The sequence below is a fragment of the Orcinus orca genome, chromosome 11, assembly GCF_937001465.1.
Source record: "Orcinus orca chromosome 11, mOrcOrc1.1, whole genome shotgun sequence".
Classification (NCBI taxonomy): Eukaryota; Metazoa; Chordata; class Mammalia; order Artiodactyla; family Delphinidae; genus Orcinus; species Orcinus orca.
The window spans coordinates 81,496,460-81,521,086 of NC_064569.1; the positions used below are offsets into that span (position 1 = coordinate 81,496,460).

Genomic DNA, 24,627 nt, shown 5'->3' on the forward strand with positions numbered 1-24,627 from the left:
AGAAAAACAAATACCGTATGCCAGCACATATATATGGAATCCAAAAAAAAAAAAAAATGGTTCTGAAGAACCTAGGGGTAGGACTGGAATAAAGACATAGAGAATGGACTTGAGGACACTGGGAGGGGGAAGGGTATGCTGGGTGAAATGAGAGAGTGGCATAGACTTATATATACTACCAAATGTAAAAAGATAGCTAGTCGGAAGCCCCCGCATAGCACAGGGAGATCAGCCCTGTGCTTTGTGACTACTTAAAGGGGTGGGATAGGGAGGGTGGGAGGGAGATGCAAGAGGGAGGAGATATTGTGATATATGTATATGTATAGCTGATTCACTTTGTTATAAAGCAGAAACTAACACACCATTGTAAAATAATTATACTCCAATAAAGATGTTTTTAAAAATTTAAAAATAAAATAAAAGATTCAAATCACAAAACTATATTCTCTGACTCCAATTAAATTAAAAATTAAAAATCGTTCACCAAAAGGTATCTTTAATATCCACAAATATTAGAAACTGAATAACACATAAGTCAAAGAAGATATCAAAAAGATTTTGGAATGTATTTACAACTGAAAGAGAAAGAAAACACAAAATATCAAAACTTTGGGGATGCAACTAAAGTAGTACCTAAAGAAAAATTTATAGTATTAAAATGACACTGATAGATCAGAGAAAGGTCCCACATTGATGACCTCAGCTTCCACTTTAAGAAACAGGAAAAGAAGAGCATATTAACCCCAAAGTAAGCAGCAGAAAGGAAATCAGTGAAAAAGAAAACAGGATAACAATAGAGACAATCAATGAAATCAAAAAGTGATCCTTTAAAATACTCTATAAAATTTAAAAATCTATAGGCAAACTGATAAGGATTAAAATAGAAGATACAAATTACTAAATTAGGAGCAGAGAGGTAATATCATATGATATATGATATATGATATATGATATTCTAAAAATATGAACAGTAAGAAAATATTTTTAATAACTTTATACCAATAAATTAAAAAACTTAGATGAAATGGGCAAGTTTCTTGAAAAACACAAACCACCAAAACTCATTTTTAAAAATAGGATCACCTGAATAGCCCTACATCTATTAAGGAAACTGAACTTGAACTTGTGGTTACAAAACGTTCCCCACAAAACAAAATAAAAACGTCCAGGTTCAGGTGGCTTCAATGGGGAATTACGCCAGATATTTAAGGAAGAAATAGTATCAGTTCTACAAAAATCATTCCAAAATATTGAAGAGGCACAAATACTGCCTAATATTCTATGACACCAAAGACATATGACAAGAAAGAACTACAGATCAATATATCACTCGTGAATACAGAAGCAAAAATTCTCAGCAAAATTCTAGCAAGTTGAATCCAACAATATATGAAAAGAACACTACACCATGATGAAATGGAGTTTATTTCAGGAATGCAAATTTGTTTTAACATTCATAAATTACTATATTAACAAACTAAAACAGAAAAATCATTATTATCTCAACAGATATGGAAATAGTACTTGCCAAACTCCAACATCAATTCCTAATAAAAACTGTTACTAAACTGGGAATAGAAGGAAATTTCATCAACCTATAAAATACATCTACAAAAAACTTATAGCTAACATAATCTTAATGATGAAAGACTGAATGTATTCCCCTTAAGATCAAGAACAGGGCAAGTTATGTCTGTTTCCCACTTCTACTCAACATGTTTCCGGAGGCTCTCTGTTTTTCTTCATTCAACAGACAGCTGATTTTCCTGTGCAGTGCCAGCAGCATCCCTAAGACATGATAGTGAAGATTGGAGTAAATGGATTTGTCTGTATCAGATATCTGGTCACCAGGGCTGCTTTTAACTCTGGCAAAGTGAAAAACGTTGCCGTCAATGACCCTTCATAGACCCCAACTTCATGGTCTACATGTTTCAATGTGATTCTACCCATGGCAAGTTTGATGGCACAGTCAAGGTTGAAACTGGGAAGCTTGTCATCAATGAAAAGTCCATCTCCATCTTCCAGTAATGAGATCCTGCCAATGTCAAACGGGGTGATGCTGCTGCTGGATACATGGTGAAGTCCACTCATGTCTTCACTACCTTGGAGTAAGCTAAGGTTCGCTTGAAGGGTGGAGCCAAAAGGGTCATCATCTCTGCCCCTTTTGCTGAAACCCCCATGTTTGTGATGGGCATAAACCATGAGAAGTATGTCAACTCCCTCAAGATTGTCAGCAATGCCTCCTGCACCATCAACTGCCTGGCACCCCTGGCCAAGGTAACCATGAAAACTTTGGCATCGTAGAGGGACTCATGACCACAGTCAATGCCATCACTGCCACCCAGAAGACTGAAAATTGATGGCCCCTCTGGGAAACTATACAGTGATAGCCACAGGGTTTCCCAAAACATCATTTTGGCATCTACTAGCACTGCCAAGATTGTTGGCAAAGTCATCCCTGAGGTGAAGAGGAAGCATACTGGCATGGCCTTCTGTGTCCCCACCAACAGTATGATGATCATAGACCTGACTTGCCATCTGGAGAAAGTTGCAAATATAATGACACCAAAAAGGTGGTGAAGCAGGCATCAGAGGGCCCACTAAAGAGCATCCTGGCCTACACTGAAAATCTTGCTGTCTCCTGCAACTTTACTAGTGACACCCACTCTTTCACCCTTGATAGCGTGGTTTGCATTGCCCTCCATAACCACTTTGTCAAGCTCATTTCCTGGTAGGACCATGGATTTGGCTACAGTAATAGGGCAGTGGACTGATGATCCACATGGCCTCCAAGGAGTAAAAGCCCTCTGGGCCACCAGCCACAGTGAGAACATGAGAGGAATAGAGATATGCTCAGCTGCTGGGGAGTCCCTGCCCCAACTCAATCCCCCAACACACTGAGAATCTCCCATTCTCAATACAGTTTCAATCCCAGACCACTTAAAGAATGGGAGGGGCTCAGAGAGCCCTACCTTGTCATATACCACCAATAACTATAATGTACGCAGTCAAAAAACTTTTTTGTACCAGAGATTTTAGCCAATGTAGTGGCTAGAAATGCAGTGAAAAGAAAAGGAAATAAAAGACATCCAGATTGTAAAGAAAGAAGAAAATCTATCTTTACTTGAAGACAACACAGTCATATACGTAAAAAATCCCATGAAATCTACAAAAAAAGCTACTAAAATTAAAATTGTGTTTAATTAGGGGAAGCTCTGTAAAAAATATAGGGAACTCTGACCTTTCTTCATAATACTTCCATAAATCTAAAATTATTTCAAAATAAAATGTTTGAAAAAAAGGAAAACCTTACTCAAAAAAAAAAAAAAAACACACAACCAAAAAAGTGTGTTTAGCAAGTTTGCAAGAAACAACTCAATAGGTAAAAGTCAACTATATTTCTATATGCTAGCAAAGAACAATTAGAAATCAAATTTTTTTTAAATATCATTTACAATATCAAGAAAAATATTAAATACTTAAGAATAAATTTGACAAAATATGTGCAAAGTTGTACACTAAAAACTACAAAATATTGCTGTGAAAAGTTAAAGAGAACCTAAACAAATTGTGAGATAATATCAAGTTCATGAATCAGAAGACTATTTTTATGATGTTAATTTTCCACAGATTTATCTTTAGATTCAATACAATGCAATCAGAATCCCAGCAAGCTTTTTTTGTAGAAATTCACTAATTCTAAAATTCATATGGAAATACAAAGGACCTAGGATAGCCAAAGCAACTCTGAAAAAGAAGAACAAAGTTGGATACTTACACTACCTGACTTCAAGACTATGATAAAACTATAGTAAACAAGACATTGTATGGTATTAAAGATAGATTATTTGAAGAGAACAGAGGAATAGAAAGTCCACCTACACATATATGCAAGTGATTTTGACACAGGTGCAACAGCAATTCATTAAAGAACGAACAGTCTTATCAAAAAATTGTGTTGGAACAAATGGATATCCTTAGGCCATACCATATCCAAAACAAAACTGTATATCCTCACCACACCATATACAAAAATTCACTTAAAAATAAATCATAGATCTAAAAGCAAAACCTAAAACCATAAAACTTCTACAAGAAAATGTACAGGGAAATTTTTGTGACCTTGGATTAAGCAAAAAATTTTCTAGATTTTAATACCAAAGCACAACCCACACAAGAAAATTTGACAAATTGGACTTTAACAAAATTATGAGCTTCTGTTCTTCAAAGACACTGTTAAGAGAATGAAAAGGAAATGGGAACTGGGAGAAAAATTTTGCAAATCACATTTTCTTTTCTATTCTTTGATCCATAATAGATATAAAAAACAATGACCTTAAAAAAAAAATGGGCAAAGGATTTGAACAGATACTTCAGCAAAGAAGATATACACATGGCAAGTAAGAACATGGAAAGGTGCTCAACATCATTTGTCTTGAGAGAAATGCAAATTAAAACCATGAGATACTACTCATATCTATTACAATGGTGCTGATTAAGAATACTTCACATACCAGTGTTGACAGGGATGTAAATCAGCCACAACTCTCAAACACTGAACTACCATACAATCCAGTCATTCCACTCTAGATATTTAGTCAACAGAAATGACAGCATGTTTCTATACAAAGACTTATACATAAATATACATAGCAGCTTTATTTATACTAGCCCCAAACTGAAATAACCCAAATGTCTATTAACAGGTAAATCAATTTAAAAAATTGTGATATGGGGCTTCCCTGGTGGCGCAGTGGTTAAGAGTCTGCCTGCCAGTGCAGGGGACACGGGTTCATGCCCCGATCCGGGAAGATCCCACATGCCGCGGAGCGGCTGGGCCTGTGAGCCATGGCCGCTGAGCCTGCGAGTCCGGAGGCTGTGCTCCGCAACGGGAGAGGCCACAACAGTGAGAGGCCCGCGTACTGCAAAAAAAAAAAAATTGTGATATGTTCATACAATGGAATGCTACTCAGCAATAAAAAGGAATGAAATATTCAAATATCCAACAACATTCGTTGAAAATCTGTATCAGTCAGGTTCTCAGATTGCTGCTGCTTCTTGAAACAGCAGAATGGGAGATTTATCCCCTGAAATGAATAAAACACATAGTCTCTGGATTAGAGGCAACAGGCCCAGATGAGGGCAGGGGAGCTAAATCGTATGAGGTAAGGAACTGAACTTTTTTTCCCTCTCAATAATTAAAACACTTTTTCAGGATTTTTTATTGAATCATTCTTCTTCTTCCTGCTTCTTTCAAGTGTTAACTTTATCTTAAACTAAATTTTTATACAGGTATACCCCATTTTATTGCACTTCAATTTATTGTTTTGCAGATACTGATTTTTTTTTTATATCTTTATTGGAGTATAATTGCTTTACAATGTTGTGTGAGTTTCTGCTGTACAACAAAGTGAATCAGCAATATGTATACATATATCCCCATATCCCCTCCCTCTTGAGCCTCTCTCCCACCCTCCCTATCCCACCCTTCTAGGTGGTCACAAAGCATCGAGCTGATCTCCCCGTGCTATGCAGTAGCTTCCCACTAGCTATCTATTTTACATTTGGTAGTGTATATATGTCAATGCTACTCTCTTGCTTTGTCCCAGCTTCCCTTTCCCCCACTGTGTCCTAGTGGCAGGGCAGGCATAAAGACGCAGACGTAGAGAATGGACTTGCTTTTCTTTTTAATTGAAGATTTGTTGCAACTCTGTGTTGAACAAGTCTATCTTCACTGTTTTCTAACAGCATTTGCTCAATTCATGTCTCTGCAATTCATTTTAGTAATTCTCACAATATTTCAAATTCTTATTTATTACTATATTTGTTATGATGATCTATGAATTGTTTTGTGGCATCAAGAAATATGTCCACATAGGACAGTGAACTTGATGAATCTTGTATGTGTTCTGACGGCTCCACAGACCGCCATTCTCCACCTCTCTCCCTCTCCTGAGGCCTCCCTCTTCCCCAAGACACAGTATTGAAATAAGGACAATTAATAACCCTACAGTGGCCTGTAAGTGTTCAAGTGAAAGAATCACACGTCTCTCACTTTAAATCAAAAGCTACAAATAATTAAGCTTAGTGAAGACATGTCAAAAGCCACGATAGGTTAAAATCTAGGCCTGTTGCACTAAACAGTTAGCCACATTGTGAATACAAGGGAAAAGTTTTTGAAGGAAATTAAAAGTGCAACTCCAATGAACACATAAATGATAAAAAAGTGAAACAGCCTTACTGCTGATAAGAAGAAAGTTTTAGTGGTCTGCATAGATCAAATGAGCCACAACATTCCCTTAAGCAAAAACCTAATGCAGAGCAAGACCCTAACTCTCTTCAGTTCTATGAAGGCTGAGAGGGAGGTGAAAAAGTTGCAGAAGAAAAGTTTAAAGCCAGCAGAGGTTGGTTCATGAGATTTAAGGAAAGACTCTATCTCCATCACATAAAAGTGCAAGATGAGGGAATTCCCTGGCAGTCCAGCGGTTAGGACTCTGCACTCCCACTACAGAGGGCCTGGGTTTGTTCCCTGGTCAGGGAACTAAGATACCAGTAAGATAGATAGATAGATAGATAGATAGATAGATAGATAGACAGATAAATAAATTTTAAAAACCAACAAACACAAGTGCAAGATGAAGCAGCAAGTGCTAATGTAGAAGCTATAGCAAGCCATCCAGAAGATCTAACTAAAATAACTAATGAAAGTAGCTGCGCTAAAGAACAGATTTTCAATGTAGACAAAACAGTCATACTTTAGAAGACTATGCCATCTAGGACTTTCATAGCTAAAGAGGAGAAGTCAACATCTGGCTTCAAAGCTTCAAAGGACAGGCTGACTCTCTTGTTAGGAACTAATGCACCTGGTGACTTTAAGCCAACTGTAAATCAACTATACTTCAATTTTTTAAAATTAATTAATTAATTAAAAATAAATTGAAGCCAATGCTCATTTACCATTCTGAAAATCCTAGGGCCCTTAAGACTTATGCTAAATCTACTCTATGTTCTATAAATGGAACAAGAAAGCCTGGATGATAGTACACCTGTTTACAACGTGGTCTATTGAATATTTTAAGCCCACTGTTGAGACCGACTGCTCAGAAAACAAGATTCCTTTCCAAGTATTACTGCTCAATGACAATACACCTGGTCACCCAAGAACTCTGATGGAGATGTACAATAAGATTAATGTTGTTTTCACACCTGCTAACACAACATCCATTCTACAGCCCACATATCAAGAAGTAACTTCAACTTTCAAGTCTTATTATTTAAGACACATTTCATAAGACTAAATCTGCCATAGATAATGATTCCTCTGATGGATCTGGGCAAAGTCAATTGAAAACCTTCTGACTTAGACGCAAGAGGGAGGAGATATGGGGATATATGTATAGCTGATTCACTTTGTTACAAAGAGGAAACTAACACCATTGTAAAGCAATTATACCCCAATAAAGATGTTAAAAAAAAAAAAACCTTCTGGAAAGGATTCACCCTTCTGAAAGACATTAAGAACATTTGTGATTCATGGGAAGAGGTCAAAATACTAACAGGAATTTGGAAGAAGTTGATTCCAACTCTCATGGCTGACTTTGAGGGGCTCAAGACTTCAGTGGAGGAAATAACTGCAGATGTGGTGGAAGTAGCAAGAGAACTAGAATTAGAAGTAGAAACCAAAGATGTGACCAAACTGCTGCCATCTCATGATATACCTTGAATAGGTGAAGAGGTGCTTCTTATGAATGAGCAACAAAAGTGGTTTCTTGAGACAGAATCTATTCCTGGTGAAGGCACTGTGAAGACTGTTGAAATGACAACAAAGAATTTAGAATACCACATAAACTTAGTTGATAAAGCAGCAACAAGGTTTGAGAGGACTGACTCCAATTTTGAAAGAGGTTACAATATGGGTAAAATGCTATGAGACAACACCCCCTGCTACAAAGAAATCGTTCATGGAAGGAAGAGTTCATCGATGGGGCAAACTTCATTGCCGTCTTATTTTAAGACATTGCCACAGCTGCCCCAAACTTCAGCAACCACCACCCAGATCAGTCAGCAGCTATCAATACAGAAGTAAGACCCTCCACCAGCAAAAAGATTACAACTTGCTAAAGGCTCAGATGATGGTTATGATTTTTTAGCAATAAAGAATTTTTCAATTAAGGTATGTACATTGCTTTTTTAATATAATGGTATTGTACACTTAACAGACTACAGTATAAACATAACTTCTATATGCACTGGGAAACAAAAACAGTTCATGTGACTTGCTTTATTGTGATATATGCTTTACTGCAGTGGTCTGGAACCGAACTGACAATATCTTGAATATAAGCCAGTATGTACTGTTGGTCTGTTTCTAGGGGTTCTCTTGTATTCACCAATTTCTCTATTCTGGCACTAGAATCACTTTTTTTTTTTAGTATTGTCTATAATTGGTGGTATATAGATCCCATAATGACTTAATTTCACAATCTTTTTCCTGCAACTTCCTCTAGATGCCTATGAAATAAAAGTATTAATATGAAGACTACAGGCACAAAAATATTTACTGTATAATTTTAATAGTAAAAAAGAGAAAGCTCATGAATGCCCATCAAAAAGGGAAAAATTAATTAGGATTTATCTACACCATGGAATATTATGCAACTATTAAAACAAGTAAGTTTGATTTATATGTACTGACCTTGAAAACATATTAAATGAACAAAGCAAGTTGCATAACATTGTGTGAATATGTCAATATCCTAAATGCTTTACATACATTGACTCATTTACATCCACACAACTGTAAGACAGAGACTGTTATTAGTCCCATTACTGATGTTAAACATTTGCATTAACATAGAAAAATGCATGCAAAAATAATTAGTCGCCTCTGAATTGTTTGAATAGTCAAAATTATCAAGTATTTTTCAAGGAAAGTTTTGTTAAAAACAATAAAATATGAAGGAGAAAAGACAGGTTTGCTCCAGATTGTGAAGAGCCTTATAACATGCCAAGAAGCTTAGCCTTTATCCTATAAGCACTGTGGACCTAGAGGGTTATCAGAAAGATACTACGCATGTTTCTGGATCGGGTCAGTGTTTTATTATTTTTTTTATATTTTTTTAAATTATTTTTTAAAATATTTATTTGGCTGCATGGAGTCTTTTTTTTTAATTTTATTTATTTATTTTTGGCTGTGTTGGGTCTTCGTTTCTGTGCGTGGGCTTTCTCTAGTTGCAGCGAGCGGGGGCCACTCTTCATCGCGGTGCGCGGGCCTCTCACTGTCGTGGCCTCTCTTGTTGCGGAGCACAGGCTCCAGAGGCGCAGGCTCAGTAGTTGTGGCTCACGGGCCTAGTTGCTCCGCAGCATGTGATATCTTGCCAGCCCAGGGCTCGAACCCGTGTCCGCTGCATTGGCAGGCAGATTCTCAACCACTGCCCCACCAGGGAAGCCCTGCATGGAGTCTTAGTTGCAGCATGTGGGATCTTTCATTGTGGCACACAGGCTCCAGAGTGCATGGGCTTAGTTGCCCCGTGGCATGTGGGATCTTAGATCCCTGACCAGGAATCGAACATGCATCCCCTGCATTGGAAGCAGGATTCTTAACCACTGGACCACCAGGGAAGTCCCTGGGGTCAGTATTTTATAATGAGAGCTCTTTCTAAAGACAGTTGGAAGGTGAAGAGAGTGAACAAATTGGTTGCAGGGAGTCAGGTTAGTAGTCTGTTTTAACAATCTAGGGAAGAAACAAAGAAATCTGAACTAGTGGATATACAGAGGTAGAGAAGAGGGAGGAAACTCAAGTAGACATGTCTAAAATAAAAACCTATGGGAGATGGTATCCATATGAATAGGATAAGAACAAAAGAATGACTGAGATTTCTACCATGAGCGAAATGCATGGAAGATGGGATACCTCCATTAGAGAGAACTGCGAGGGCACTGGTGTCTTTTGGGGAAAGCCAAGTTTTAGTTAAAGGTGACTAGCACACTATGTTGCTCAGGAATACCTCTGGCAAAGCATGGAAAAGAAATGAGAAAATACTGTAAATTAACTCAAATTATTTTTAAATTTCCTGCATGTTATTAGACCTTATAAATATTTAGTAGGGGAAGATATGATATTTATAACAAAAGTAAGATTCAAGGTCTATAGATTTCATTTACCTATACCATCTCAGTTCCCCATTATCAAAAAAAAAAAAAAAGAATTAATTATAATAGGAGCATGAGGAAAAAAATCTCCAATGCATGTCTCCTTTCCTAAACAGAATGAATGTGGATACATCTTTTTTTAAACAAGGAGGTTCAGGATAGAATTTAGCATACATATAAATATATTTGACTACCTTAGGCACATATCCACATATCCACAGAACATCCACACACACCTGAAAGAGTAAAAATAAGCCAGACTCAGACCTTCCAACTAAAAAGTTAATTAAAAATATAATAAACTTTGATGTTTATAAGCTCAAGCTTTGAGTTAATGTTCTACTTCATTCCAACTTTTTGCACTGCACTCCTCTTGTTTCTCAATGATAATCTTTAAATTCAAAAAGAGGGCCTATATTAAAACCTTGATAAACAAGGCTGTTTTATAAAATACAAGAATTTCTAAATACCTTTAAGAGATGTCTTGAAAAAGTTTTAAATCTTATTACATATTTATTCCCAAAAAGGAAATATATAGATCCTTGGTCTTAGTCTAATATATACTCAATTTCATCTCCTATACTAACTTGTCTATATTTTATATTCTGTATGTGAGAATTCATACCGAGAATGAATGCTCTGAGACGATATGAGAGCCCCAATTACCAAAGATTTAATTTCCTTTGTTATGCTATTTGTACTAATATATCAAATTGGATTAGTACATTTTAGAATATAAACAAAATAGGTTTTCCACAGAAATTTCAAATAACCTGGACGTTCATTAATGAGAATACTATGTTCCCTAAGCTCTCACATATTTAAGATTACACCTAAATAAACTGTAAGTCTGAGTTTCTTGGGCCAATACAATCTTGTGTATAGCAAACAAGACTTAAACACAGTTACTCCACAAATTGATCATCATTATACCCTCTACCAACCTATGCGACAAATTCTTCAGGAGCAACATAAAACCTTTCAGCTTTTCTTGATTCTTATCTGACACTTGAGGTCACTCCAAGGCTCCAGATATGAAAATGTACAGAATGTGCATCGAACGCCTCAAGCAGGGTCAGAGTATGTAGAAATGGTCTTCTGACATGTCATATAATTTCAAGCAATGAAAACAAAGCCCTGTTCTTTTCAATCCATATCTTAACAGTTTGCTTCCATCTTTGGATGAACTGGACACGTGCACACGCAATTGAGTACTGTAAGTTAAGTTCTCATCTCCATAGTGATGATGTAATTTTATTAACATGGGCTAGAAGTATCTCATATGAGTGTAATAAGTCTGGAATAACGTGGGCCATACATGTAAATTTAAATGGTCTAGTAGCCACATTAAAAAGATTTTAAAAAGAGATGAAATTAGTTTTTTGTATATTTTATTTAACCTCCAAACATCATTTCAATATGGAATATAAAAATTATTGAGGTATTTTACATTTTCTGTACTGTTGTCAAAATCAGTGTTTATTTTACATTTATAGCACACTGCAATTAGGACTAGTCATATTTCAAGTGCTTTATAGCCTCACATGGACAGTGGCTACTCTACTGCACTACATAGGGTAGTCCTATATAATTATTTTCAGAAAAAAGAAAAAACAAGATTAACTCTGAAAATTTTAAATGCCTTCTAAAAATAACTGAAAAGACTGGCTTTGTAGTAAATAAATGCCCATGTGATTGAGTCCCAGAAAATATCTTTAACAATTTCTTACCGTTTGAGCAAGATAAAATATGTAATAGACCAAGTATATAGTCACACAGAGACTGTAAATGCACAATATTACATAAGTAATATTAGGGAGCACCATAGCCAAAATTATACTAACCAAACATTTTCTAATGAATAATGTGCACCTTGATTGCTTGATGTAACTCTCAATAATAACTATTCACACAGCAAATCAGAATCGGTGAACTGTGAGCAGAAATAACTCCTTGAGTTATAATCACACAACTTACCATCTCTCTACTAAACATACAGTATACACCACAAGATAGCATTTTATAATATGAGAAGGAATTTGCAACCATGAAGAGAAACATAGTTAAGAAAACCTAAGAGTAAAACTAGAGCATCTATTTCAACCCAGTTTCAACTTTGTAATTAGTGCTAAGTGTAAAACGTATTCCTTCCAGCCCTCAACTTCTCTTCTTCACCTAGATATAACTCCTGAAAAATGAACTAACAGACAAGGCAGATTAAGCTCTCATTGCTATGCAAGCACTGATTTTGGTGGCAATTGTTCTTATCCTCATGTTCTTTTCTTAGGTAACAACATTTCCAAGGGTACTGTGGTAGGCAGAATAATGGTACCCCAAAGATGTCTATGTCCTAATCACCGGAATCTGAGAATATGTCACGCTGCATGGCAAGGGAGAATTAAAGTTGTAAATGGAATTACACTGCTAATCAGCTGACCTTAGCCTGGATTTTTTTTTTCTTAAAACTGCATGGCTAGAACCACTAAAATAATGAGAGTGTAATTCTTATCTTGTTGATGAACTTAATGGCATGCCTGGCAGGGTTTCACCATTTAGTATGATGTCTGCTGTTGGCTTCTCATGGATACATTTTCACCGTATTAAGGAAGTTTTTATTACTTTGTTAATGAACAAGAAGCAGCAGAATAGCATAGTGGCTAAAAAGCACACTCAGGATTCAAACTGCCTAAATTCGAATACTGGTTCCATTTCTAACTGCATGACCTTGGGAAGATTATGTAACCACTCTGTGCCTCAGTTTCCTCATCTATAAAATGAACATACCAGTAATAGCTACTTCATAAGGATGTGAAGATCAGATAGACCCATGAAAAGTGCTAGTACAGTGCCTGACACATAGTAATCATCATGTCTGTAGGAAGAGTAAGGAAGGAATGTTCTTATGATTTGTTAAATTTATTTAGGGTCTTTCAGGATGAGTATATGTTTTCTCCTTTAATACATTAATATTATTATTTTTATTTATTTATGTATTTATTTATGGCTGCGCTGGGTCTTTGCTGCTGCGCGCAGGCTTTCTCTACTTGCGAGAGGAGGCTACTCTTTGTTGTGATGCGCGGTGGTTTCTCTGGTTGCGGTGTGCGGGCTCTAGGCATACAGGCTTCAGTAGTTGTGGCTCGCGGGCTCTAGAGCACAGGCTCAGTAGTTGTGGCACACGGGATTAGTTGCTCCTTGGCATGTGGGATTTTCCTGGGCCAGAGCTCGAATTGAACCCGTGTCCCCTGCATTGGCAGGCGGCTTCTCAACCACTGTACCACCAGGGAAGCCAATTCTTTTTTTTTTTTAATAAATTTATCTATTTATTTATTTACTTATTTATTTAATTTTTGGCTGTGCTGGGTCTTCACTGCTACTCACGGGGGCTACTTTTTGTTGCAATGTGCGGGGCTTCTCATTGCAGTGGCTTCTCTTGTTGTGCAGCACAGGCTCTAGACATGCGGGCTTCAGTAGTTGTGGCATGCGGGCTCTAGAGCGCAGGCTCAGTAGTTGTGGCACACATGCTTAGTTGCTCTGCAGCATGTGTGATCTTCCCGGACCAGGGCTCGAACCTGCGTCCCCTGCATTGTCAGGCAGATTCTTAACCACTGTGCCACCAGAGAAACCCTAATTAATTCTTGATGAGAACCGTCTTTACACTCCTGAAGGTAAACTTGTCTACCTATGGGGTATATTTTAATGTAATCCTGGATTGCTATTTGTAATTTAGGGTTTTGCATCCATATTCATATGTAAAATCAGTCACCAGTTTTCTGGTCTCTTCAGTTTTGGTATCAGGGTTATGTAAATGAAGAGTTTTCTGCCTTTTTTTAATCTCCAGAATAAATCAACTAACATAGAAAGTGTTTGTTACTTGAATATTTGAAAGAACAAACATGTAAAATCATCTAGGACTAGCACTTTTTCGGAGTAAATCCTTAAAACTTCCAGTGTCTACTATGGTTACTGATCTATCAATACTGTCAACCTCATCTTGGATCAATTTTGTAATTTACATTTTTCCTAGGAAATCAACTATTTCCATTTAGGTTTTCTAATTTATTGAAAAAATTGCACATATTTTTATATTTATTACTATCTTCTGTATTTATAGTTCTGTTACCATTTTCGTTCCTAATGTGCTATATTATTCTTCTTTCCTCGGTTTGCCTAGGTGGGTCTATTTTATTGTCATATTCAAAGATTCAATTAGCTTTATTTTTATCAAACATCTACTGAATGTGTTACTTATTCATGTATTTGTTTGTTTACTTTCTAATTACTTTCTGTTCTTAACTATAAGAATTCAATCATCTATTTATTATATTATATCCTTTTTTTCTAGCTCTTTGAGTTGAATGCTTAACTCATTTAATTTTATTCTTTCTTATTTAAAAGCGGGACTTCCCTGGCAGTCCAGTGGCTAAGACTCCGTACTTACACCACAGGGGGCTCGGGTCCAATCCCTGGTTGAGGAAGTAAGATATCACATGCTGTGCCACGGCCAAAAAATAAATATATATTTTTTTAAAGAGCATTACAGGTTATGACATTTCTACTGACTGTAGGTTTGTCCACATCACTTAGGTTTTGACAAGTCATATTTTCATATCAATTGCTACATATACAGTCTGTAATTCAGCTGTGATTTCCCTTTTACCCTGAAAGTTGTACTCATTTTAAAATTTGTTAAGTGTTTAGATTCATTTTCTCTTAATGATATATTTCCAGTTTTATTGGGTGGGCCAAAAGGTTCATTCTGTTTTTTCTGTAAGATGGCTCTAGTAATACTTAGTTGTCTTTAACTTCATTCGAAACAATTTTGTTAGATTGTATGTGACAGCTGTCATATCAGCATGCATGTAAAAAAACCCATCAAAATTGGTGAATTTTTGCAGACATTTTAATATTGAAGATGGAAGAAAAAGGCAACATTTTCGGCATATTATGTTTCATTATTTCAAGAAGGGTAAAAACGCAACTGAAACACACAAAAAGATTTGTGCAGTGTAAGAAGGCGCTGTGACAGAACGAACATGTCAAAAGTGATTTGTGAAGTTTTGTGCTGGAGATTTCTCGCTGGACGATGCTCCATGGTCAGGTAGATCAGTTGAAGTTGATAGCGATCAAATCGAAACAATAATTGAAGACAATCAACGTTATACCACGCGGGAGATAGCTGACATACTCAAAATATACAAAGCAAGTCTTGACAATCATTTGCACCAGCTTGGTTATGTGAATCACCTTGATGTTATGGGTTCCACACAAATTAAGCGAAAAAAACCTTTTTAACCATATTTCCGCATGCAATTCTCTACTTAAACATAATGAAAACGTTCCATTTTTAAAACAAATTGTGACAGGCAACGAAAAGTGGATACTGTACAATAATGTGGAATAGAAGAGATCATGGAGCAAGCGAAATGTGAACCACCACCAACCACACCAAAGGCCGGTCTTCATCCAAAGAAGGTGATGTTGTGTATATGGTGGGATTGGAAGGGACTCCTCTGTTATGAGCTCCCTCCAGAAAAACAAACGATTAATTCCAACAAGTACTGCTCCCAATCAGACCAACTGAAAGCGACATTAGATGAAAAGCATCCAGAATTAGTCAATAGAAAATTCATAATCTTCCATCAGGATAACACAAGACTGCCTGTTTCTTTGATGACCAGGCAAACACTGTTACAGCTTGGCTGGGAAGTTCTGATTCATCTGCCGTATTCACCAGACATTGCACCTTCAGATTTCCATTTATTTCAGTCTTTACAAAATTCTCTGAATGGAGAAAATTTCAATTCCCTGGAAGACTGTAAAAGGCACCTGGAACAGTCCTTTGCTCAAGAAGATAAAAAATGTTGGGAAGATGGAATTATGAAGTTGCCTGAAAAATGGCAGAAGGTAGTGGAACAAAAGAGTGAATACGTTGTTCAATAAAGTTCTTGGTGAAAATGAAAAATGTGTCTTTTATTTTTACTTAAAAAACCAAAGGCACTTTTTGGCCCACCCAATACCACATTATACTCACAGCGTAATTATTCAACTTCAAATAATTTATTTAGATTTTCTTTGAAAACTAGTATGTAGTTTTATGTTACATAAGCAGTAAGTGTATTCTCTGTTTCTAAAGGTGAGATGTATATTTTTCAAGCTTATTAACTGCATAATTCATACCATCTATAAGCCTAGTTTCTCTACTTCATCATCAAATTCTGAGAAGTGTTACCATGCATAGTAAGTATATCTCTGTGATTGAACTGTCATCAAACTTTCTTTGAATTTCTAAATTTGCTTGTTTTGTTATATTCTTCAGTTGAGCAAAAGAATGATACATCTTTATAAATTATGTATTACCAAAAAATTGGTTTAATTCCATATAATGGTCTCTATCTTAAAATATATTTTGTCTGTAATTAATATTGCCAGCTCAGCTTTCTCTTTGTTTATATATAACTGGTATAGTTTTGACTATCCATTTATTTTCCTTCTATTTCTATCATTTTATCTTGGCTATATCTCTTGAAAACAGCATAGCCACGGTTGGCTTTTTTTGTTTTATAATCTAAGAAGCTTTGTCTTTTAATTTTTTTATGAATTTTATTTATTTTTTTATACAGCAGCTTCTTATTAGTTATCCATTTTATACATATTAGTGTATATATGTCAATCCCAATCTCCCAATTCATCCCACAACCACACCCCCGCCACTTTCCCCCCTTGGTGTCCATATGTTTGTTCTCTACATCTGTGTCTCTATTACATTTGGTATTATTCCTATGACTAAATTTTATTATCCTGTTCTTTTTTCCTCTTTTCTTTTTTCTGTTTTCATGTTCAAGCTTTCTTCATTTCTTTATTTTTCTCTAGTTATTCTTCCTTATCATTTTATTTCTATTATATTAGTCCTCTACTTCTTTGCAAATATATTAAACTGTAATTTCTTACTGGTGTCAAGAATTAAATTGTAACCATGTCCATCCTTAACAAAGTATAATTTGCATCTTTCTTTTCTCATCTTCACTCCAAAGCCTTGATGAAATAATGAGGAATTTTAATGCTATATTACTATTTCCTCTTTATGACTTTTATTTCAGAAACATTTCCTAATAATTGTGTTATATTTTACAACCATATTATCAACAGTGATTTAGGTTTTACTAGTTTCCTACTCAACGTGGTTTCTTATTTAACAAGATTATATGTAATATGGTTAATATCTTTTGCTGCCTTGAGGTAACCAACAGTCACAAGGACTACAACAAGGATAGCCATGTTCATGAAAGGCATAGGTACTGGCATGAGATTCTTCCACCTCAGATCTGCAAGGAGTCTTTAACTTTAAGAGATAAGAAAGAAGGACTGAGAGTGTAAAACAAAGAATGTTGCTCACCAACCAGTTCTATAAGGAATAAATCATTAGCCACTGTAGTTGCTGACCAACATGCACCCTGAGAGGAATTCGGGATAAAAAACAGGATAAGGCATTCTGTGCTTTGAAAAAACAAGCCCCTTAGAAAGTTGATGTATATCTCAGGAAGAAGTTTAATGAACCCAGATTCTTGCATCTTCCCATACACAGAAGAGCACTAAAATCATTAACTTGAGATATCTATTCTTTGTAACTAGCAGTAATCTTTTACCAAGATGTATGCTTGACTGCACGTAGTCCCTAGCCAAATCATATATATATTCGCTTCTCTCCTATCTCTTTAGAGCAACTTTCTCAGAGCTACTGAGAGGCTGTCTCCTGGACTATAGTCCTCTTCCCTGAATACAACTTAAATTCACAACTGTTGTGTTGTTCATTTTTCTTTAAGTCAACAGGAGTATAACATGGTCACATTTGGGGGAATGTAGTCTTTGTGTAGAGAGGCTGTCTGTTCTCCTCCCCTCCTCCAAGTGTAGGGGAAAAACACTTAACTGATTTCCCTCCCCAAAGCCCAGGGAAGTGGGGGGTACCAAGAAAAAAGTTGGGGAGTGTCTGTAAGAAGGAATAACTGACAAGTTCTATCCAGGATTAAACATTCTCTTTGCTGACCTACCCCAGACCTTCTGGAGTTGAGGTAGAGTGGGAGTAGAGGAAGAAGATGGGGAAACATTGGTCTGGAATGGCAAACAGTTCCTGGTCAGAAAGCATATTTTCTAAAAGTATGGAATACAGATTCTGTTCAGACCCAGGGGAGCCTAAATTGGGGTAGCAATTGGTAGATGCAATTGGGAGCCACAGGCAGACCATCAATCAATGCAGCAGTAGGTAAAAAGGCACTAGAGGAATATAGCCTGAGGCTTCCTGCTAGGTGTGGCAGCATCCACCTGTGGGAAGCTGTGGACAAACCAGTTTAGGAATAATGACAAGGAGAAAAGGGTCAAAAACTTTGCCATGGGCTGTCACATTGTATAAGAAGACATCTTTTGGCCCTTTGCCCTCCTCCTAGAAAAGTGAAGAGGGGATTCAGGGGCAGAGGGAACAGGAAGGTGAGGGAAGAGGTGTGAGTGCTGTCTACATATTCCTCTTCACACAATACAAAGGGAGAAAGCTTTGAATGAAACATGAGAATGAAGCTTTCAAACGGACGGGACCGACAAAACTGAAGACCTAAACTACCATATATCAAGACTTAATGTAAAACAGTACAGTTCAGGCAGTGAGGTGTTGACATAAATAGATCAATGGAACAGAACAGAGCCCAGAAATAGACTCCAATCTATATGACCCCTTGACTTATGACAAAGGTGATACAGAAGTACAATGAGGCAATTATGGTCTTCTTATTAAATAATGCTGAGTCAATTTGATATCTATATTAAAAACATGAATCTCAACCTCCACCTTAAGTTATATATAAAAATAAATTCTAGATTAATTATAGATATAAATATGAAAAATAAAGGAATAAAACTACTAGCGAAAATACAATATATCCATGACCTTCAAATAAAAATTTCCATGAAAGAAGCAGACAAAAATCACCATACAGGAAAATACTTGACCAACTGGACTACATTAAAAAAACTGTTTTTCATCAATGGACACCATTAACACAATAAAAAGACAAAACAACAGAGTGAGAGAAGATAACTGTGTGTATTTGCTATCTATTTTCTGAAATGCCTGTTCAATATTTGTCCACTTTGTATTAGTTTGTGTGCCATTAAAAATTTTTTTAATTGATTTTTAGGATTTCTTTATGTGTTTGGTTACAAGACCCTTGTCAGACATACACACACACAGAGAGAACTGCTCAACTTCATTAGTCATCAAGAAAAACGCAAATTAATACCACAACGAGATACCACTACATCCACCAGAATGACTAAAATGAAAACCAAGTGTTAGCAAGGATGTGAAGCAACTAGAATTCTCATATGCTGCTAGCAGAAACACAGCATAACTTTTCAAAGACCGAAAAGTTATTTAACAGTATTCATTTAAAAATTAAATACATAAAAATTATGTATTTAATTAAATAATTAAAAAATTCACATATGCACACCCTATGACTAGCAGTTCAAGAATTCTTACCTACATTTACCAAAAGATATGTACAAGCATATACTATTCATAATAGTAAAAAACTATCCATCAATTGTAGAAAGAATAAACTGTAGTATATTCACAAAGTACAGTAGAATATTACACAGCAATGAAAAGGAATAAATTATTCTCCACAAATGAAGGAGTTTTACAAACATAAAACTGAGCAAAAAAAGTCATATATAGAAGAATCATATGGTATGTTCCATCTGAATAAGTTCAAACTGAGGAAAGCTAATCTGCTGTGTTAGAAATCAAGACAATAATTACCCTTAGAGGGTATAGTAAGTAGAACACAACACAACTGGGGTTTCTGGAGTGTTAGTAAAATTTTATTTCTTGATTTTTCAGTCTAAAAGGAGAAAAAGTCAAATTGATATTGGCCTTCTTGTCTGTAACAGTGGATGCTAAAAGACAGTGGAGCAGTGTAGTCAGAGTTGCACAGGAAAAATATTCTGACAGTATTGTATGCATTCAATTTATAGATGTGTAGCTATTTTTTATGGTACTGTGATATCCTCACTTGTAATAAGAAATATATATATTTGGCCTTTGTCCAGTTTCTGGCACAGAGCTCCTAAAACCCTAGGAATTTCCTAAGAGATAAGAGCAATAAAGGTATCTTTTGTCATATTAATGAGGTGACTTTTGGACTGCACCTAAGGATAGGGGTTGGTTGCCAGGAGACCCAACCGAGTGATTAGAGGGTTAGAACTTTGAGTCCCACCTCTGTGACCTCAGAGAAGGGGAGGGGGGCTGGAGGAACCAATCTCTAATGGCCAGTGATTTAATCAATCATGCTCATGTAACAGATGTGACATAATATAATTCATTGTATTTTACAATTATGTATGTACTTCTCTGTGGGTTTATTTAAACAAAATGAGCAAGAGTAAGTCTTAATAGCTGGAATGTGACTATTTTAATAAAAGAAAGTAAAAACGTCTAGAATTAGAGTTAGATGTCATTAAAGAGCATGCTATTCATTCACCAGGCAAGAGAATTTCTACAGAACACAGTGGTAATAGAAACTGAAAAAAAAAACTTGTTTTGTAAGATTTATACCTCATGACATAAGAATTTTCAATTAGTTCAGTTATATCAATTAATCTTTCCTTTACTTGAGATATTTATTCTGATCCACCTTTACTTGAGGTATTTATTCTGATTCAACTTCATTTGGCCAGAGAACTTCCTTGAGGAATTTTGTCTGAGAAGTCTATCTTGGTACCTTTCTTGGGTTCCTGGACCTAATTCCAATGTGTGTAGGGGCCGGGGTCGGGGAGGGCTCCCACACAATACCAAACAATTCTCAGACACCAGCATGGTGTCTGAGAATTCAACTTAATTCAACTCAGTTCTGACACTATCTACCCAGAGATAGCATCATATTCTGCAGGTAAAGGGCTCTCTGTCCAACAAGACTGCCCTCCACTTCAGATGTCAATCTCAAGCCCAGGTTGTTACTTGTGCTTCTGACCAACCAGCTACAAACTGGAGATTCCAATGACCCCCTCCAACTCAGGAGGCCAATCACAAGTCTAGGTTGTCACCTATACTTCTGAGCAGCTGGTTATAAATCAGAGGTTCCTACAACCCCCTCCTTGGCTTCAATTAATTTGCTAGAACAGTTCACAGAATTCAGAACTCATTGCTAGATTACTGGTTTATTATAAGAGGATATAGCTCAGAAACAGCCAGCTGAAGAGATACATAGGGCAAGGTAAGGGAAAAGGGCACAGAACTTCCATGCTCTCTCTAGGTGCACAACTCTCCCCCAATCGCCCATATTCACCAACCTGGAAGCTCTCTAAACCAGCGGTCCCCAACCTTTTTGGCACCAGGGACCGGTTTCATGGAAGGCAATTTTTCCACAGGCGGGGCTGGGGGGATGGTTCAGGCGGTAATGTGAGCAATGGGGAGCAATGGGCGATGGGGAGCGGCAGATGAAGCTTCTCTTGCTAGCTCACTGCTCACCTCCTGCTGTGCGGCCCACGGTCCTCGGCCTGGGGGTTGGGGACCCCTGCTCTAAACCCAGTCTTTTGGGAGTTCTTATGAAGGCTTAATTATATAAGCATGATTGATTAAATCAATGACCATTAGAGATTGGTTCCTCCAGTCCCTCTCCCCTTCTCTGAGGTCACAGAGGTGGGACTCAAAGTTCTAACCCTCTAATCACTCGGTTGGGTCTCCTGGCAACCAACCCCTATCCTTAGGTGCAGTCCAAAAGTCACCTCATTAATATGACAAAAGATACCTTTATTGCTCTTATCTCTTAGGAAATTCCTAGGGTTTTAGGAGCTCTGTGCCAGAAACTGGACAAAGGCCAAATATATATATTTCTTATTACAAGTGAGGATATCACAGTACCATAAAAAATAGCTACACATCTATAAATTGAATGCATACAATACTGTCAGAATATTTTTCCTGTGGAACTCTGACTACACTGCTCCACTGTCTTTTAGCATCCACTGTTACAGACAAGAAGGCCAATATCAATTTGATTTTTTCTCCATTTAGACTGAAAAGACAGTACCTGCTTTTTCAGTCTAAAATCTTATAAAGTGTCTCTTTGTGCATAGGATTCAGAAATTCCACTGGGATATATCTAAGTGTAGTTTTTTTCTCTCAGTAGTTTTGGTTAACACTGAAAATTTAATAAACAGAAACCTCAATTTAAACAGACAGGAGGCCAGAAGAGGGCGCTCTCATGCTCTATGATGATAGCACAGCCCAAAAGGAAGAAGAAACACTTTCCCTTCTTGCCTGGCAAGAGCTCAGCCAATGAAAAGCCACTATATATCCAAATTTCAATTCCTCCAATAGACTATTTGTTCACTATACCCCTCCCAACTTCCTTTTCCCCTCTTTGAAAGAGTTCTCCTCTCCTAGCTATATAGGACTCTTGCATGTGTAGCTCACCATGGTTGCAAACCCGAAACTGCAATACTTTGTTGATCCCAAATAAACCCATTTTGCTAGAGAAATAACTAGCAGTTTATTAGTTTCAGGTCAACAGCACTTTCTCTGCACTTTCAATGAAAGATTCAAATTTGTCTTCATTTCAGGGAAATGTTACTTTATTTTGTTTTTATTATTGTTTCCTCTATCTATTGATACTTATTTTCCCTTTCTAGAACATCTATGGCTAGAATGTTAGATCCCCAGATATATCACATACATCTTTTTCTCTCTCATTTCTCTTTCTTTGTATTTTTTCCTTGCATCCTGAAATAATTATTTTAATTGTATTTTAAATCACTGGTTTATTTTTCAAAAATGTCCATTCATTGTCTCTGATTTATTTTTATAAACTCTTTCTTGTCTCTAACACATCTTAAATCTCCTAGTAACCTGAAAGTTCTATCCTCTTGCTGTAGCCTTTGTTTTACATGTATGACTTCAAAATTAACCAAATTCTCTATCATCTAACTCAAATTTTTAATACATAAAACATATCAATAATTCTAGGTTTTTATAAATATATGATTCCTATTTTTGTCTTTCTTTTTTATCCCTACAAAAGAGTTGGAAATATTTTATAATCCAAAGAAGAAATACCCCAATTATGTTAAGTGACTCAAGGGACAGAGTTAATTTTGTATGAATAGATTAAATTTGCTTGATTGCTCTTCTTTAGTGAAGACTATGTTAATGACAAGCTTAAAATTAATAGTTTTATTGCTTTTGACAAAGACACATGGGAAAAACCTTTTCAGAAGCTAATTAAACATACTCTTAATCAGCCACAGATATACACTCTAGTCCAAGTTCCCCACAACTAAAATAAATGAAAAACATCTGATAAAAATTCAAGAATTAGTATAATGAAAATTAAAGAGCACAAGAGTAACTAAATAATATGCTCCTCCTTTCATTCCTTTTTGATTCCAAAACAATCTGCACCAATAGAGTGTTATATTTTCACTCTAAATTTTAGTTCTCCATGACATGACAATGACCAAATATTCGGACTCCGTAGCCATTCTCTACCTCTATATTTTCCAGCTCCAGAAACTATTCTGGTGTGGAACTGAACTGAGTTTTTTTCTACCCTGACCATTTGAAGCCCTGGAAATTATCAAAATATAGAAAACTACTCTGTTGGCTTGGTTTTCTGTGGCAGAAATACAGTATTGAAAATAATTTGAGAAAAGTCCTAGCCATAACATGTTCAGGCCACAGTCAGAGAACCAGACTGCTTCTGATGCTCTACCTGTGTAAGCACCAGAAACAGCTGCCCCTTCCCTGCTCAGACACCACTTCAGCTCTTAGCAACCTCTGTCCCTCACACCTGAGCTCTCCCTTCAGCAAGCAGCAGCCCTCATCCTGGTATGGAGCTGCGTTATGAATGAAGTGGGGTCAGTGCGGTCACTTGGCTCAGGCGGGGGTGCAAGCCAAGGCAGTTAGGGGAAACCAGCCAGCCACCTGTGCAGTTTCAATCCATCCTCTATGCCCTGTATCAGGAGTAAGCAAGCATGTAAGCACTACTCACGAGCAGAGTCCAGGCTTCCCACAGCCCTCCTATTATCCCACCAGGACTATCTTTCTCAAGCTATTCCAAAAAATTGCAGAGGATGAAACACTCCCAAATTCGTTCTATGAGGCCACCATTACCCTTCATACCAAAACCAGACAAAGACACTATAAAAAAAAAAAATTACAGGCCAGGACTTCACTGGTGGCGCAGTGGTTGGGAGTCCGCCTGCCGGTGCGGGGGACGCGGGTTCGTGCCCCGGTCCGGGAGGGTCCCGCGTGCCGCGGAGCGGCTGGGCCCGTGGGGCGTGGCCGCTGGGCCTGCGCGTCCGGAGCCTGTGCTCCGCAGTGGGAGAGGCCACGGCAGTGACAGGCCCGCGTACCGTAAAAAAAAAAAAAAAAAAAATTACAGGCCAATATCTCTGATGAATATAGATGCAAAAAATTCTCAACAAAAT

General features: G+C 36.9%; 1 protein-coding gene and 1 pseudogene across 14 annotated transcripts in view; one reads left to right on the forward strand and one right to left on the reverse strand.

The window, feature by feature from the left end:
• ANKS1B (ankyrin repeat and sterile alpha motif domain containing 1B) overlaps positions 1-24,627 on the reverse strand; it is a 1,164,750-nt gene that overhangs the window by 1,001,314 nt on the left and 138,809 nt on the right. The window lies entirely within an intron of this gene.
• LOC101280056 (glyceraldehyde-3-phosphate dehydrogenase-like) lies at positions 1,789-2,800 on the forward strand (annotated as a pseudogene).